Source organism: Halichoerus grypus, chromosome 11, assembly GCF_964656455.1.
Source record: "Halichoerus grypus chromosome 11, mHalGry1.hap1.1, whole genome shotgun sequence".
NCBI classification, from domain to species: Eukaryota; Metazoa; Chordata; class Mammalia; order Carnivora; family Phocidae; genus Halichoerus; species Halichoerus grypus.
Window position 1 is genome coordinate 58,386,525 of NC_135722.1, and position 18,537 is coordinate 58,405,061.

Below are 18,537 nucleotides of genomic sequence, written 5' to 3' on the forward strand. Positions count from 1 at the left end.
CACTCCCCCTGCTTGTGCTCTCTTTCCCTCCGTCAAATAAATAAATAGTCTTTAAAAAAAATAAATAAAGGACTTTAGTCTGGCGGTGGCTCCTTAGACTTGGCAAAGATGTTCAGGAGAGAAAACAGCAGCCCTGGGATCACCTGGTAAAAACCAGAAGACACTGGTCTCTGAGCCATTCATGCAACTACAGCAGTAATCACGCAATCAATAAAGAATGGTCAATTGCCTTATTACAGTGGAGAACTGGGATGGGGCTCCGAGTGGGGTTTCTGCCATTAGACAGATGCTTTACCACTCCTCACTGTGATCATTCATCAGCATATGAATAAAATCTATGTCCTCAATTATTGAAAATCATCCAAACACCTAAGTAGGTATCAACAACACAAGGAAAATACATGGTTAATTTTACATTCTGACACGCCTTGTTTTTAGGCTCTGATTCTGTGACGTTGCCCTACCCAGTGTAGGATCCACTGGCTTACACTGCTCTCAGTATGTGGTGTGGTGCTGGTAAAGAGAAGGGTCTCTGGAGCCTGTAGAGCTGCCCATGAAGCCCAGGCCCACTTTCAACTAAAAGGCCACCTCCCTGGTCCCAGTATTGGTCGATATTTCTGTTATATTGTATTTAGTCTTGTAAGTTTTCTCAAATCCTTAGTGGACTGAGACAGAGGAAAACCAGTAGTTATTATATGACCTTGGGTTATTCTCTTAACTTCTCTGGGCCTAACTTTTGTCATATGCAAAGTGGAGATAATAGTATGCACCTCAATGAATTACATATTAATACCCTGTCTTATTACAGACAAATTCAGGAAACAGAGGCACTTTGGGGATGATAAAATAAGGCAAAGAATGTAAACTGTCTATCAAAGTATGTGTAAGGAGATGCACAATCATTTCCTGCTAATCCTCTCTCTTGGCTCATTTGATTTTCCTTTTCTAGTGAGAAATAAGAAAAATTAACTTCATCTCCCCTCAGTTTCTTGCCACTTTCATCTTTGTACTGAAACAAATGCATTGAGCCACCATTGTACACAGAGCCCCATGCTGGGCACAGGGGACATAAACATAAAGAAGGGAAGGAAGATCCCTAACCTGAAGACACTCAGCCCAATGGGAAGAAAAAAAATATGCAAACAGTTATGTCTTGAGGTGGATTATAACAGGTATACTGCAAAGTACTACACAATCACAAGGAAAGCTTCTTTGGGGAAGCGACATGTGAGCGGGCTGATGTCCCTTCTGCTCTGAGATAGTGTCCTCCAGAGCTGCTTCTTTTCACTTTGAGGCACCTGTATTTGTATGTTGGAGAAAGGACACTTCTAAGGTTGATTCCGTTCTGACCCAAACTACCTTCCTAAAAGATGACCAAATCTACCTAAGAAGTCAACGTTTGGAGATTTATCCTCAATTTGGCAAAAGGAAGACTTGGATGGCCCTCCAGGGAAAGCAGTTCAGTGGCCCTGCAATTCTGCTGCCTGACCCCCTCAGCTGGCCCTTTCCCATGGAGGAACAGGTACAGGGGAAAGAAGTTCATCCTCACACTACCCCCTCCCCCCATCTTTTCTCTCTTTTGTTATGTTCAGGGTTTTCTTTGCAATCAGAGGAAGTTAGCTCTGAAGATACTGCCATCTGCAATATTTGGAAAAAAGATCAGATCGTCGTTATTTATTGGAACAGCTCTTTCACGTAAGTCTGTGTGATATAATCTGGATAACGAAAGTTCTACTGCTTGCATTTCCACATCTATTCAAAAGAGCTCTTGCCAGCCACTGGCCCTTTTGAAAAAAAAAAGTTTTATATTAGATTCTAACATCTTTATTGACACTCATATTGAGTGGCTTGGAAACATATAGTCACTAAGTCTATATTGTGGCTTCACTCTTTCCGGCCTTTTGCAAGCAAAAGTCTTATCCAAGAACCTAGCTGAGTGCCATTTACATGGAAATGATCTACACTGATATCGATGTCTATATCTGCCTCAGTGACAGACTTCTCTTCTGGTGACAGCATTCTACTTCTCGGGAAAATGTTCTTTGTGCCTGCTATCACTGCATAGTCCTAGTGGGAACAGTGGATCTCAGAACTCTGCCTCCTTGATATGCTTGTGCACATGTGATGCAGGTTGCCCAGTCACAAACCTTTCCCAGGAATTTTCAACTTGGAAGTTAAGGAAAAAGTCTCTTTGTACGTGGTGGTCTTACTTAGCAAGATGGGAGCCACAGATATTTTTCTGCCGCTTCGTTGGCTGAGATGAAGGCCGGCTGCAAAGGGAAGGAGGGGTGGGAGATGGAGAGGGAGACTTGGTGGAGCTCCAGACCCTCGTTCCTGTTATATTAGAGGCCTCCCTACATCCCTGTTCTTCTATTTGGTGACAGAATTCAACAAATTCCCCTTCTAGATATTCTAGTTGAAGATGAATGTCTGCAACTTGCCACAAAATCATCCCGAAGTATTTTCCTCTATCACTCCTACCTCTTTTCAGGAGGCAGTTGGTGGGGTGGGGTAGCATTTTTGAAAAGTCCAAAGTGAAAGTTGAAAGATTACCCCAAAATCCTAGGACAAATGAAAGTACAATCCTGTAGTGGAAAGAGGTTCAAGGAAAAGAGAATGGACTTTAGAGTTTGCCATAACATCTTTATTGACACTCATATTGAGTGGCTTGGAAACATTTAGTCACTAAGTCTATATTGTGGCTTCACTCTTTCTGGCAGAAACTGGGTGCTAGAAACAATAGCGATTTGTTCTCTGAGTTCTGGAGGCCAAAAGTATAAAACTAAGTTGTCGGCATGACAACAATTCCTCTGCAGGCTCTAGGGGAAACTCCTTCCTTATCTCTTCCAGCTTCTGGTGGCTCCTAGTGGTTTTGGGCTGATGATAGCATAGCTCCAGTCTCTGCCTCTGTCTCTACGTGACCATCTTCCCTCTGTGTCTTTTTCAGGTTTTTTTTTTTTTTTTCTGACTCTTATAAGGAAATTCTCATTGGGTATTGGGCTCACCCTTAATCCAGTATAACCTCATCTCAATCTTTATTTTAATTATATCTTCCAAGATCCTATTTCCAAATAAGGTCCCATTGGAAGGTCCCAAGTAGACATGAATTTTGGGGGGACACTATTCAATACACTATAAAGTCCAAACTGAATTAAGGTTGAAGCCCGAATCCTATAATAAACTATTAAGTGTGTAACTCTAGATAAAATCATTTAAACTCTTTGAACCTCAGTTTCTTTTCCTATAAATGGATGCAATATTAACTGTCTCTAAAGAATTTCTGTCAACATTAAGGGAAATGTAGGAACCTTATCTTTCCTGACACATGGTAGGTGGTTAAAAATTATAGTTCTAATACTTCTTCATTTTACTAATGATTGCCACTAATTATATAAAAAGGAAGAATTAAATACTTATTTAAGTACATTAAACAGGGTAGAAGCAATCTACTGTGTGATTTTCACTGAGGAGGATCAAGGGAGGCTTTGTGGAGGAGGTGTCATATTTAACTGGATCTTAAAAATGAATAATTTCAGGCATGCCTGGGTGGCTCAGTTGGTTAAGTGTCTGCCTTTGGCTCAGGTCATGATCTCAGAGTCCCAGGATCAAGCCCCACATCGGGCTCCCTGCTCAGTTGGGAGTCTGCGTCTCCCTCTGAACCTCCCCCCTCCTGTACTCTCTCTCACAAATAAATGAATAAAATTTTAAAAAAATGAATAATTTCATTAAATGGAGAAGCTATGGATGAGCAATTAAAGTCAATTCAGGAGAAGGCCTTGGCAGATAAGGTCAAAGTGATAAGAATAGCCCTCTAGTGGTTCACTTCACTCCACAGGATTCCTCTGGGAGAGGACAGATACCATACACTTTAGACAAACCATCAGTTTGATAATTTGGGCTTTTATAAACTTCAGTATGAGTAATTTCAAGATGACAATCTATGATGATAATCTGAGAAGCAGATATTCTGTATTGTAAAAAAAAGTGTGGAGTTTTGATTTTTGAAAGTAAGCGGATGATCAGATCAATGTTTTACCATGAAAATGGAGAAACCACAATTCTAACTAACACTGAGCTATTTGGAAAATATGTTGAAATTTACATGTTATTTGTCTCTTTCCCAGCTATATGGTCAGCTTCCTGAAGACAGAGGTTGTGGCTGCCCATCACAGTGACCCCAGTGCTGGAACATAATAGGTTCTCACACAGTATTTGCTACACACATGAATGAAATTGCATCACATATTGTATCCCACATGAAAATCAATCAATATGCAGTCCTGAGTCATGTGCTATCATTCTAATTAATTTTTTTGCTATAACTCTGCTAATGAGAGTCGAGGCCCCAAAGGTGAAATAAATTAGATTGAAATGTGGACAATGGACCTTTCTGCTTTCACCTTTGCACCCTCTCCTCCCCAGTTTGTTGGGTATATAGTAGTCAGAGTGAGCCTTTTAAAATGTTAGTAGGACCCTCTGGCTCCCCTGCTTACATTCTCCACAGGTGTCTGTGGGAGATTAAAGAAGACTCTAAATTCTGGCTACCCCTGTCTTTAAAAGGTGGAGTTCAATTCTGTTTCTCCTCCTACTGAATCTTTCCTGGCCTCAGTAACTTACTTGACCAATGGAAAGTGGTATAAGTAACATTCTGGGCATTAACTAAATTATTTTTCTTCACACTTATCCCTACTGATACTTTGTTTATTGTGTAGTCCCAGGATATATCATATGCTTCAGGAACATACAGACTTTGACGATTCATGGCTTTATTCTCAGTGCCCAGAACAGTTTCTGGTACGCAGTGGACATTCAATAAATACATATGGAATGAATGAATTGAATGGGCTTTACAAATTTCGATTGTCAACACTGCACTGGTGACAAAGTGCTGTTCTAAAAATGTTCCCTTTCCTTGGCAGGAGATAGGTTGACCGACTTAATTGTTATTTCCTCAGCTTGAATTTCTATGATTTAACTTAATCTTCTATCCTTGCCCTTCAAACCTATGTGCTCTTGATTTAATCAGCAGGATCAGAACTATTGCACTTCCCATTGCCCTTCAGCCACTAACAGAAGAATGATTGACAGTTAATCATGTCTGAAGGGGATCTCTTCCTCTCTTTTGCCTTTCTCCACATTAGGGTTGAACTAAGTTACTCACTTGAATAAAATAACCCATATTAATACATATTTTAAATCTTATTTCTCATAGTCTCCATGTATGTGTTTTTGCTTCTCTCAGTTTTAAACCAAGTGGCAGTACTCAGGCAACTTTATAAGGAAAAAAAGATGTGATAGGAGAAAAAAAAGAAGCAAATTGACATTGATTGAATATCTACTATACATTGGGCTCTGTACTTGAGTTTTTCACTTTATAAAATATCTAGTCCTTCTTTCTGGTCTTGGAGCACTGGGGTCATTTCTGAAATTTAAATCTCTAGCATTTGCATGTCACACAGAAATGCAGACATAGGTCAACAGATGTTGTCTACATCAAACAGAAAATATTATCAATTTTCCATGTTAATGCAAATATATATGATATGCTTTTTTTTCCTTCTTCATATGTAAGTCAGGTAGCCTGGGTGTTTTATATTTCCAACAAATATTCCAACTCCCTAGAATGCAAACTCCATGAAGGCAGGGGATGTCTCTTTGTCCATACTTTATTGCCTGTGCCAAGAACTGTGCAAGCTCCACAGTGAGTACCCAGTTGTTGTTGTTGAATGAACACTATTAATAATTTGTTGGAGGGTCTGCCTGTCATTGCTGGTCGAATACAAACATTCAAACCACTCTACACAGCATCTTTCTTCTTATCATAAAAGAAACTTTCTCTCCAATACCCTGAGATGTATAACTCCATTGATTAAACTCTACATGGCCTCACTTATCCAGACATGATGGCAAGTACTTCTATGTCCACTTCAAAGTTTGTTCTTAATGTTCACAAGTGCCATTGATAAATATGATTATTTCTCTTCTTCTGGACCATTAAATACAATGATCACCTCCCAGAGACTGTCAAAGCCTAATGAAGAGAAAAAAACTCAGGGTCAGCTACTCAAAGAGAATTGCCTTTTTCCCTTTGTTTCCTTTTCCCACGCTCTTAACTTTCTTCAATAATATGATCTTCTGATTTGATCTTATATGATCCTCTCCAATTTGGTGCCATTCTTCCCTCACACGAACACATGCACATTCACTAGCAAGTATCACTGGATTCTCAGCTCTCTATCCTTTCTTGTGACTAGTGGGAGATGCAGCTCCTGTAGGAGACTGTCTCTTCATTCATTTATTTGGGAATATTTGTTGAGCAACTGCTATTGGTCAGGCACTCTTTTTTTTTGTTAATTTTTTAAAATTAACATATAGTGTATTCTTTGTTTCAGGGGTACAGGTCTGTGATTCATCAATCTTACACAATTCACAGTACTCACCATAGCACATACCCTCCCCAACGTCCATCACCTATCCATCCCATCCATCCCATCCCCCTCCACTCCAGCAACCCTCAGTTTGTTTCCTGAGATTAAGAGCCTCTTATGGTTTGTCTCCCTCTCTGGTTTCATCTTGTTTCATTTTTCCCTCCCTTCTCCTATGATCCTCTGTCTTGTTTCTCAAATTCTTCATATAAGTGAGATCATATGATACTTATCTTTCTCTGATTGACATTTCACTTAGCATAATACCCTCTAGTTCCATCCATGTCATTGCAAATGACAAGATTTCATTTTTTTGATGGCTGCATAATATTACATTGTATATATATATACCACATCTTCTTTACCCATTCATTTGTTGATGGACATCTGGGCTCTTTCCACAGTTTGGCTATTGTGGACATTGCTGCTATAAACCTTGGGGTGCACGTGCCCCTTCAGATTACTATGTTTGTATCTTTGGGGTAAATACCCAGGTGTGCAATTGCTGGGTCGTAGGGTAGCTCTATTTTCAACTTTTGGAGGAACCTCCATACTGTTTTCCAGAGTGGCTGCAACAGTTTGCATTCCCACCAACAGTGTAGGAGGGTTCCCCTTTCTCTGCATCCCCGCCAACATCTGTTGTTTCCTGACTTGTTAATTTTAGCCATTCTGACTGGTGTGAGGTGGTATCTCACTGAGGTTTTGATTTGTATTTCCCTGATGCCGAGTGACGTTGAGCACATTTTCATGTGTCTGTTGGCCATTTGGATGTCTTCTTTGCAGAAATGTCTATTCTTGTCCTCGGTCAGGCACTCTTATAGGTATTGCAACGGGGGTGAGCCTTAGCCTCTGTCCCTTAGAAATCCAACTCTCGGAGCCAGCCTACTTTTTAGGCCACATATCAGCAGCCAGGATTTCCTACAGGATGAAGTGACTAAACAATGATAATCCTCAAAGGCAGAAAGATTTTAATGAAATTTCTGTGTGTGTGTGTGTGTGTGTGTGTGTGTGTGTGTGTTTAAGTGAAGCAGTAATAAGCTGGAACAAATATTCAAATCATGTACTATTTTTCAAGAACAAATAGTGTTAACATATAAATAGGTCATACATTATAAATGATTACTTTTAGATAATACAAAGAAAAAAAACGTGGAAAACAATAGCAAATGTCTACAGTAGGTTTGCTCAAGAAATTCTCCATTGTTAAAAGGATGAATATTTTTAAATTTATAGATCACATTTTGTTTAGATTTTCTTAAACATCAGCTTTGGCTCTCTTTTTGGTTAATGTGTGAGGTGGAAGTGGGAGATGCATGTGTTAAAGGCATAAATCCACTAATGACTCAATAACTATTTATTTAGCACCTACTTGGCTGTTGGTTGTTCCAGGTACTAATATAGACTAATGGGATTAAATAGGATTATCCTGGAGATATTCATGCACAAAGAGCAGTAAACAGAATTACACAGGAAGTAACATGGTGCTGCATGCTGCGGGCTATTTTTTAGCTAGGATCTCAACCAAGAAGTTGTTCTTCCCACAATAAATGTACCTTACTCACTGCCTTGGGAAAGCACAGAGACTCAGGAGAAGTTGGCAGACATGGTAACAGGGCACAAATTATTCAGAGCAGGACAAGAGAGAGAGTATTGTAATGCTAGGCAACAAAGAGATGGAAGAGCCTTTTGCTAGTTATGAGTAATTAGCATCAGGCATTTAGAGAATCTTAGACAGACCTTCATACACATACATTTAATTTATAATTGAAGTCAGTATGAGCAATCACATCAACAGAGACTGAAAATAAACTGCTAAATGGCAAGACAACATCATGGCATAGATGTTCATAGTATCACATTCTCTGGCTACTTTCTGAATTTTTAGGTCACATTCTCAGATACTACCACTCTGACAATTCTTGGACCTCACTGAGACCTCTACTCTTTGTTGTTATAGTTTTATAAATTTTTCAACAGCCTCCTCATGTTCTTTCCCTCCTTAAACAGCTTATTCCTTCACTCATTAACACAGACTTGTAGTTTTCTTTTTCTTTTTTTTATCGTGAGCCTTTCTTTGGTGTTTGGATTTCCCGATAGACTGTCTTCCATACCTCCTTATGTCATCTGCTTAAGGAATAGGCTAAAATGGTTGCCAAAGTATTTACTCCATTCTGTTTTCAATGAGAACGAGGGCTAGGCCTTCTTCTATACTTCTTTCCCTAAATAATTTCATTTGGCCCCATGATCTTAAGTACCATCTATAGTTTGATGGATCTCAAATATGTAACTGTATCCCAGATCTTTTTCACTTCCAGGCTTATATATCCAAGGCCTCTGACCTTCTTCATTTTAATAGCTAGTAGTTACCTAAAACTCAGAATGTTTGAAAAAGTGTTTAAAACATCAAACCACAAGGAAATACCACCTCACACCAGTCAGAATGGCTAAAATTAACAAGTCAGAAAATAACAAATATTGGTGAGGATGCGGAGAATTATGCTAAGTGAAATAAGTCAATCAGAGAAAGACAATTATCATATGATTTTACTCATGTGGAATTTAAGAAACAAAGCAGAGGATCATAAGGGAAGGGAGGGAAAAATAAAATAAGATGCAATCAGAGAGGGAGACAAACCATAAGAGACTCTTAATTATAGGAAACAAACTAAGGGTTGCTGGAGGGAAGGAGGTGGGTGAGATGGGATAACTGGGTGATGGGCATTAAGGAGGGCATGTGATGTTAAACTGATAAGAACAGATACTACACTTGATCTTAGCCAAAAGGCCGAGAAGCGATGGGAGGGCATGTGATGTAATGAGCACTGGGTGTTATATACAACTGATGAATCACTGACCTCTACCTCTGAAGCTAATAATACACTATATGTTAATTAACTGAATTAAAATAAATAAAATAAAATAAAGAAGTATTCAAAACAGAGCTTTTGACTCCCTCATACAAGATAATTGTTCCCTCAGTCTTTCCTGATAAACAACACTGCCATTCACTAGGTTGTTCAAGCCAAAAACCACACAGTAACCATTAGTTATTCTCTTTCCTTCCTTGACCTCCTCTTGCCCCATATTTGGTCTGATGTTAAGTCTTGTTGTCTCTGACACAGACTTCAAGCCTATCCACTTCTCTTTATCTTCCATAGCCACTACTCTAGCCCACACTGTCTTCATCTCTTACCTGTGTTACTTCAAGACCTTTCTAACTTGTTGCCCTGTTTCCACTCTTGTTCTCCTCTCATCCACTATGTGCCAAGTAACTAATTTATTTCATTACAACGTAGCTAATATTTCAAAAACATAAATTTTATCTTATCACTGTGCTACACAAAACCCTTCTAGGGATTTTCTATTGACCCTTAAGATAAAATCCAAACTCTATAGCATGATTTGAAGACCAACATAAGTTGGCATTTGTGAACTGCCTACTGTGGTCCACTCCTCCTTTTGCTCACTTCTGGTCCAACTACACTGGCTTCCTTTCTTTCCATTCACTCATTCAGCATAGGACTGAGCAGCTCTCAAGTGCCACTCTTCTGCAGCAGTGAACTAAGAATGTCCCTGCTTATAGGAGCTTACATTTTGGGGAACAGACGGTATTTACTCTAGCATGGATGAATGGGATAACTTATGAATTAAGAGTAAGACAAGAAAGTAGAATACAGAGTGATTGAGGCTACTATAATTACGTAGAGTGGTATAGAGCAGAGATCTAAATAAAAGGTATGAGTCAAGAGAATTCTTATGGATGACTATTCAAAGCAGAAAAGGTGAACACTTTGAAATGAGAGCTTGCTTGTATTTTGAAGAACAACAAAAAGTCCAGTGCAGCTGGAACAGTGTGAATAATAGAGAGAGGTATCAATGTTCCAGGTCTTGTTTTTCTTTGTAAGGACTTCAGCTTTCATAGTAAGTGCGATAAAGAGCCCCTAAAAGATGTTGAGCAGAGGAGCATCTGACTCAGTCTGGTCCCTGGGAGATAAGTTCAGATGAGAACTTCAATTCAGGTGAGAAATGGTGATGACTTGGATGAGAGAGGAAGTAGGAGAAGTGGAGAGAAGTAATGGATTTGAAAATGTGTTTTGAAAGTAGTACTGACATAACTTACTGATGGGTTGGAAGTGGAGAGTGGGCAAAACAGAGGGGTCAAGAATGATTACAAGTTCTTGTACTGGCCAACTGGATGAATGGGTGATAAGCTACAGAGTCCACTGTGTCCTGGGTCCTAATATGAGACCATAAACAAATAATTTATTCAACAAGCAGTTACCGAAAGCCTGTTGTATGCCAGGTATAGTGCTGGGCATTGAGTATACTAAGATGACTCAAATTCTGATCCTGCCCCTGAAGTATCCACCATAGAACATGAGACATATGCACACAATGAATGTATAGCTCCCATATATCCATCAGCTGAACACAATTCAAAGGACACACAGTATTAAATACTCCAATCTCAGGTAGAAATCACAGAGTTATTTCCAACCTTTCTCATCAAATCTTTTTGTGTACTGTGGCAGTTTGCAATTTCATCTCTTCTTTTAATTTTCTATAATAGCTACAAATCAGAAATATCATTATTTGGTGACCAAAGAAATGGCATACCATTTCTCATTTAAACATAATTTACCACTCCAATGTGAGTTCAGTGTCTTTATCAGGAGTAGGAAACTGCAGGCTAAAAATACATTGATCTAAATATCTACTCAGTTGCTAAAAGGAACACAAATAGATTCATAAGTACTGAGATGATTGACCTTACGCCACTAACAGTAAATACTTTCAACTAGAGATTTCCCTGTAATTGTTGTAATTAAGGACACCTTTCTGGATCTATACTTTTGGGGTGTGTGAAAGTCACAAATGTGCCATGAACCCAGATCAATGGACATTTGCCAAGCTCCATCAACACAGCCTTTCTGGGCTTCGTGTTCCAATCACAGTGGATATGGCCAACTTCTAAAAAAAGGGAACATTCTGTGCTTTTGAAATATGAGTGGATATAAAAGACAGCAGGTGGCTGAAATTGGATGGAATGTTCAAATTTTAATTAAACCATCAATGCAATTGCTAATGATAGGAGTATCAACAGTTTGTGGAAGGAATAAAGACTGAAGCCAGTGAGAAAGTAGAATAAGTTAACAGATTTTTGAGACTATGTTAGATAACTCACTTAGAGTCATAAGACTTTAAACTTAAGTCAGTCTTCTTCTTGTGTAATTCTTATCCCTTTTCTTAGGTATGGTTACATGCCCCTTCAGGATGCCCTCACAACCCTCTGCATGTACCTCTATTTTGTGTCCTCCTCTTGACAATGGACATTGTATACAAATGGAAGAGCAGCCCTGAGTCTCCATGGAAACTTAATACTTGGAGTGTGCAGGCCAACTTCAAGGGTCTCTGATAATCCTTTAATTACATGATTATTAAAAAGATATTGTAAGAGTATTTTTCAGGAGCCTCCCCTGTATCAGACATATTTAGGGCTCTAAATACATTATTGCATATAGTCTGCATAAAAGATTTCTAAGGTAGGTATTATCACTTAAAAAATAGAAAACTGAATATCAGAAATGTGAAGACCTTGTCCAAGGTCACATAGCCAAAATATGGTAGCACTAGGATTCAAACTTAGGCTTATAAGTATTTAAAAACATTCAACACTGGTCTCAAGCTCCTTGTGGCCAGAAAATAAATTAGTGTAAAGCTTGACATTCCATTTTTCCAGGGGTGGCTATATATAGTCTTAGAAACAGAGTCAGTGATAAAACACTTCTCGCTGGCCTACACAAGCCAAATTTGGCATTACTGACATAGGGGGTTAGGTAGTTCTTCATTGTTGGGGACTTTGCTGTGCATTGTTGAGTATTTAGTACCATCACTGGTCACTACTTATCGGATTCCAGCAGCACCTCCTGAATTCTAACAGCCTAAAATACCTTCGGACATTGCTCAATATCCCTTGCCCCACCTAGAGAACCACTGGTCTACATGTAGAATACTAATTCTATCTCAAGCTTCTTACAAGGACAGTGTATGTGTGTGTGTATGAGAGAGAATGAATTTATTACAGGACTCCCTCCAGCTTGACTATAATGAACTCCACCTGCAAGTGAAGTGAGACAAAAAAAAAAAGACTTAATGAGTTGCTAAACTGTTCTAAAGTTAATATTTAACTCAAATGGGATCAGCACTTTCTTGGAACAAAATGTGTAACTGAAAGACAAAACAAAGTCTTTGCAAAGGCGCTTCTCTGTTGCATGAATCAGGCCCTGGAGCCCCACTCCACTAAACTTTACAGCACACATTTTCTAAATGGCAACTAGGGAAACTAGACACTAATACTGCCCACCCGCCACTCCCCCCCCCAATCTTTTAACAATGCAGAAAGGAGCCATTGTGTGCCTCACACCGGTGTAAATTATACCATAAATATTCATTAAAACACAAGTCTGGAAACGCACGCTACTTTTACAGATGATGAGGCAGAAAGCAGTCAGAGGGACCACTTAGATGAGGTCAGAGGGAGCGCACGGGACTGAGGAAGAAGTAGAGATGGATCTCCTGCAGTGATTAGGGGAGTGCGGAGTGTGGGCTTAAGGAGCTATATTTATTGAGTTTCTCTATGTGAGACGTGCATGTAGTAACTATTCAAGAAATCACAATCATAGTCCTGCCATATTTAAAGAAACCACAGTAGTCACTGATTAATTATTGGTGCTGACCGTACAAACTGCTCTACATAAAACAAACAACAAAAAAGGGCATTTAGTCCTTGTCCATCTACACATGCGATGCTTTTTGGCTTATTACATGCTTTATCTCATTTATGATTATCATAACCCCAAAAGTCAGTCTAATATTTCTTACTTTACAGATGAGAAAGGCAAGGCAGAATGACTTGCCCAAGGCCATAAAACTAATAAAAAGGGGCCAAAATTTGAATGTAGGTCTGTGAACTCCAAAGTCAATGTTCTATTAGTTACATTACTGTATAGAGAATGTAAAACGTAATATACTTTATGATAGTTCACATTAGCTTTATTGACGTTCAAAATAATTCTTTTCTATAATAGGGAGGGCAAGTTATGATTTCTAATTACAATGAGCAAACTGAGCCTTATTCCTCATTCAAAACCATTATTCCCTGCACCCCACCCCCAGGGATATTACTGAACTTAAAACTAGAAGCAAAGAGAATCATTGGCATTCCTAAGGCTCCTGTTGCCTGGGTCACAGTGGCTGGGGCTTTTTTGGGTCACCAGTTTTCAGCTGTGTGAACATATAAAAGACTTATCTGCACCTCATTTCCTTTCTCTGAAAAATGACATTAATAAAAGTGCCTAGTTTGCAGTGTGCAAGTGACAATTAAATGAGATCATACATATAAAGAGTTTAGAAGAGTGCACGGATATGGAAAAGATCAATAAATGTTAGTTAGAGTTATTATTTTCATTCTTTCAGCAAACATTAATTGAAGACCTACTGTATGCAAGATGGCTAGCTAGTTAGCATGGGGAATTCAGCAAGTGTTTATTGAGCACCTGCCATGTGCTAGACACTATTTCAAGTGCATAGGTTATATCAAGGAACTGAACAGACAAAGGTGGAGTCATCGTTGTTCTTCCTGTGCCCCCTACAGTATAATGCATGTACTGATATGGGAGTCCTGCCAGGCTGATCACTGCCAGGTTGTCACTGCCAAATCCCTTCTCCTAACCTTTCCTGTTCTCATTCTTCCATCCCTTCTAAGCATGCCACGTCTCCAAGCAAGTGCAGAGACACAGAGCGTATTAAACACACACACACACACACACACACACACACACACAGGTTTAATATTCAATCTATGCAGGTGCTGTTAATATGCTCATACATTATCTCATTTCATCCATTTAATGCTCATAACAGCTGTATGAAATACATTCTTTTTTTAATTTTTAAAAAAGATTTTATTTAGGGGCGCCTGGGTGGCTCAGTCGTTAAGCGTCTGCCTTCAGCTCAGGTCATGATCCCAGGGTCCTGGGATCGAGCCCCGCATCGGGCTCCCTGCGCCGCGGGAAGCCTGCTTCTCCCTCTCCCGCTCCCCCTGCTTGTGTTCCCTCTCTCGCTGTGTCTCTCTCTGTCAAATGAATTAAAAAAAAAAAAAGATTTTATTTATTTATTTATTTATCTGAGAGAGAGAGGGCGCGAGAGTGAGCATGAGCAGGGTGAGGGGCAGAGGGAGAAGAAAGACTTCCCGCGGAACAAGAAGCCGGATGTGGGGTTGGATCCTGTGACTCTGACTCTGGGATCATGATCTGAGCTGAAGGCAGATGCTTAACTGACTGAGTCACCCAGCTACCCCCAACTGCATTCTTTTATAATTCTCACTTAACAGATGAGAAAAATGAGTCTCAGAGAGGCTAAGTAACTTGCCTGAAGCTGTACAGCCAGTGAGTAACTGGTCTGTCACTGGAAATGTGTGCTCTGCCCCCCAAGGCCCTCCCACAGGACCTTCTGGTATGTACCTTCCTGATGGACTCAGGCACTCAAACATCCATACCCTTTCTTGGGAAACAGTCATCCTTCAGGGAATGAAAACATACTCTCTTTTTAAAGGCAGGAGAGCCCTCTTTGGAAGTGAAAGCTTGCTGCTTGACTAAGATCACAAAACTAAGAAGTTGAAGAGCCATAATTTGAACCCAGATTTAACACAAAATATTTCCAGGTGTATTTTGCGCTGTGATCTTTTTTAGCAGTGGTGGGATTTAGGGTCAGATGGAAAATTTGGTGTGAGCTGTTCCTTTACAAACGATCCCCAAATGAAGCCTTTTTGATGTTCTCTCTAAATGAGGTTAGACAGCCAGATGCAGGGATACACTGGACGTATTGAAGGAAAAAAAAAAAAAATTAACATGTGTTCTAGTATCAAAATACACTGCCTCTGGCATACTATGAGTAAGAATTGTTACAAATCCTGTAATTATTCTTGGGATACATTTCCATTTTTATCTTAAATGTGTTCGTTCATGAAATGTAAATACTTAAAAAAACATCACTCATTTTAAAACCCTATTTTGACATTTTGAGACTTAAAAATACAAATTTTTAGAGGACTCTCCATTAGTGAGGAATGAGGCGGGGTGGGGGAAGAATTAATAGTTTGTTCAAGTCACAGATCAGGTTACAAAACTGAGACCAGAGAGGTATGGGATTAAACAGTGGGAAGAGTATGGTGAAGGCAGGTATAACACTTGCCTTCTTAAATTTGGAGGAAAGTGAGAGAAGAGACAGAGAACCAGTAGAAGCACAAAAGGAGGAAGGGAGGAAAAGAGAACCCCTGTGGGTAGGGAATCAGGGAAAATTAAAGATAGGGAGAGAAAGACTTGGGGGGGGTGTATCTGCAAGGTATGAAATGGCAAGAAAGAGGGGAGAATGAGGGAGTGGTGCCAGTGGTTAAATTGAATCTCATTTAATGTCGCTTACAGATGCCAGTAAAATTAGAATGGTAGAATTTTTATTTCCTTTTCTTTTTAATAATGTACTGTCACAATTAGCCTGAACCACATGGGATCTCTAAATTTGCAACTGTTATATAAATAATCCTTGGATGGAGTCTAATTAGGAATAACAAAGCCAAGGAAGAAATAGATAACCTAAACGTATTCAATATCCATTTAATTCAATTCTAGTCAACAAGCATTTATTGAGCACATATTATAGGGTAGATACTCTCAGAGTTCAAAGATACAACTCATTTCCTGCCTTCAAAGAACTCATACACTGATGTGAAAGAAAAAAAAAATGTACCATGCACATTACAAGACAGTGTGATACTGCAAGTATTTAAAGTATATAAAATATAAAGAGAGTGATGGAAAAGGCTTCAGAGAGGTTGGTGGACTTCAGAAAAGGCTTAGACGTTTGCCAGGCAAACAAGGAAGAGAAACAGTCATGAAAGGACCTGACCAAATGACCAGAAGTATGAAGTCGCAAGGACTACTTGAAGACATTCTAGTGCATTCTTTCTTATGTGAAGATGCCTCTTAAAATGACCTGAGTGTATGTTACAAAATGGAAACTCCAGGCCCCAGCCCGATCTCTGCATCAGGATGCAAGTGCGTTTATTTTTTTAAAGAGATCTTCCGAACAAATCTGATATATACTCCTTTTTAAGAGCCAATTATTTGAGTTTTCCAGTAGATAGGATGCAAATTGTGGAGCAGGTGCCAGAAACAAAAATTATTGTAGAATAGCAACATAAACACAGACATTAAATACAGAGATCCCTAGACTTCTTTTCTGCTTTGAAATGATATGGTTATGCAGTTACATTTCCACGTGTGGTACATATCTTGTAGTAATTCCATCTAGAGCTTTAAAGCTTCTACGATAAAGAAATTCCACCAGTAAATAGAATTTTACATTCTTCTCTATTTTATTATGGACTGCAATAATATTCTTTGTGAAGTTCACAGCCTCATTTTAACCCAGAAATGGTGTACTTGTTTGGACGTGACAGCCGGGTATATGAATAATCCCCAAACAAGCCCACTAACCTAAGGATTCTCCCTACCTATATGAACCTTCTCTTTCCCTGCCTCTCTCTTAAGTACTATTTGGACAATTAACCTTCAGGCTTGTGTATGTTTCTTTCAAGTATAGTTCTCTAAGAAAATGGAAGCAAGAGACAAACATGAGAACTGTTTTCACATAATTATGTTAGACTGGCTTTAAGAATGTGTGCAGAAAATGATAGGAAAACATTTTCCATCACCTTTGTTTGGGTGTTCAGTGTTCTCAAGTTGGCAGCCCGGAGAAACTGAAAATAAGTCCCCTGGCTGATGGAGGTGACATAATTTTAATAGATATTAAATGTCATATGCAAAAAGTTGACAAGTCTAATTGAGTTTTCTCTGATATTAATCAAATTAACTGACATGGAAGGTTTCTAAGCCTAATGAACAGAGGCCACTGTCCAAATCAGTTACCATCCAAATATATGCAAAGATGGACAGAACTAATTGTGCTTTATGAGCCAGGCATCTGGATACTTGGAGAGAAGGCAGGCCTTGGAGCTTTGTGTGCTGTGGTTTACCCCTTGCATGTCCTTCTCTGCACACAGATAATGAGTTCACAGACAGTACAGAGTGTGTCTTTTTACATATCCCTGCAACCCAGGGTCCTCAGGGCCTGCATCTGCCTGTCAGAAAGGAGGCCTTCAGTAGAAGTCTGATCAGAGAACAGATAAATAAATTCCCTACAGCATTCTCAGGGTTGGGAACTCCTTTATAGCTTTCTTATCTCCAAACTCTCTGCTGAATGTAGCTTCCTCCAGGGTGGAAACAATTCCATTCCTCTGCATTTCCAGCTCCCAGATGGGCTTTAAGTAAAGGGTCTGTGCTGGACATCTTTAGTTGGCCTTGCAGATCCACTGTCCACCCCTTTCCACTCTGTCCTTTGTCAGCTACATCAAATCTCCCTTGAGCTCGGGTTTCTGGTTGGTTTGGCCAACCGATGCCCCAGTAGGAGTTGAGAGGGATGACAGAGAGGGAGTGAAGTTGTGGTACCTTTTCTCAGGCTCCCTTCCTGCACAGTCACCTCAGACAGGCTTTACTCCTCTACCAGTATTACGGACCCTCAGAGAAACTAGCTTGACAGTTCTCTTTCCTTCCTATTTTCAGTAACATCTCCCTCCTCCTCAATTCAGGCTTAAGGATAGTATATCCCACTGTCATTAGCATTGTGTTGCTGTGCAGTCTGTCCAAACCATTTTGAACAGTCTCCTTATTGAACTTACCTTGAATTTTCTAGTTTTAACATTTGTTTCCCTTTGGGGCTGTAACTGATAACAAATGATCAGATCTGAGGGCCAAGATGGGATATACATTGCAAGAGATGCAACGGTAGGTGAGGAGGCCAGGTCGGGGCTAATATACCGATTCCAGAAAGAGAGGCAGACGGCCTGCACCAGCAGTGCTACTGGAGACATTTATTTTATTTTTTGCAAGTATATTATCCTCTCTCTAGCCTATAAGTAGCTCCTTACGTGCAAGAACTTTGCCTTCTGCAGTCTAACCCTATCCACTTCCCTCTCACCCTTCCGCTTCCACCAACC

The 18,537-nt window shown here is 39.6% G+C and overlaps 1 protein-coding gene and 1 pseudogene across 2 annotated transcripts in view; both read right to left on the reverse strand.

The window, feature by feature from the left end:
• The window catches only part of TENM4 (teneurin transmembrane protein 4), a 2,958,785-nt gene that overhangs the window by 1,264,103 nt on the left and 1,676,145 nt on the right, over positions 1-18,537 (reverse strand). The gene's annotated exons all lie outside the window — the stretch shown is intronic.
• Positions 9,110-9,222, reverse strand: LOC118547515 (U2 spliceosomal RNA; annotated as a pseudogene).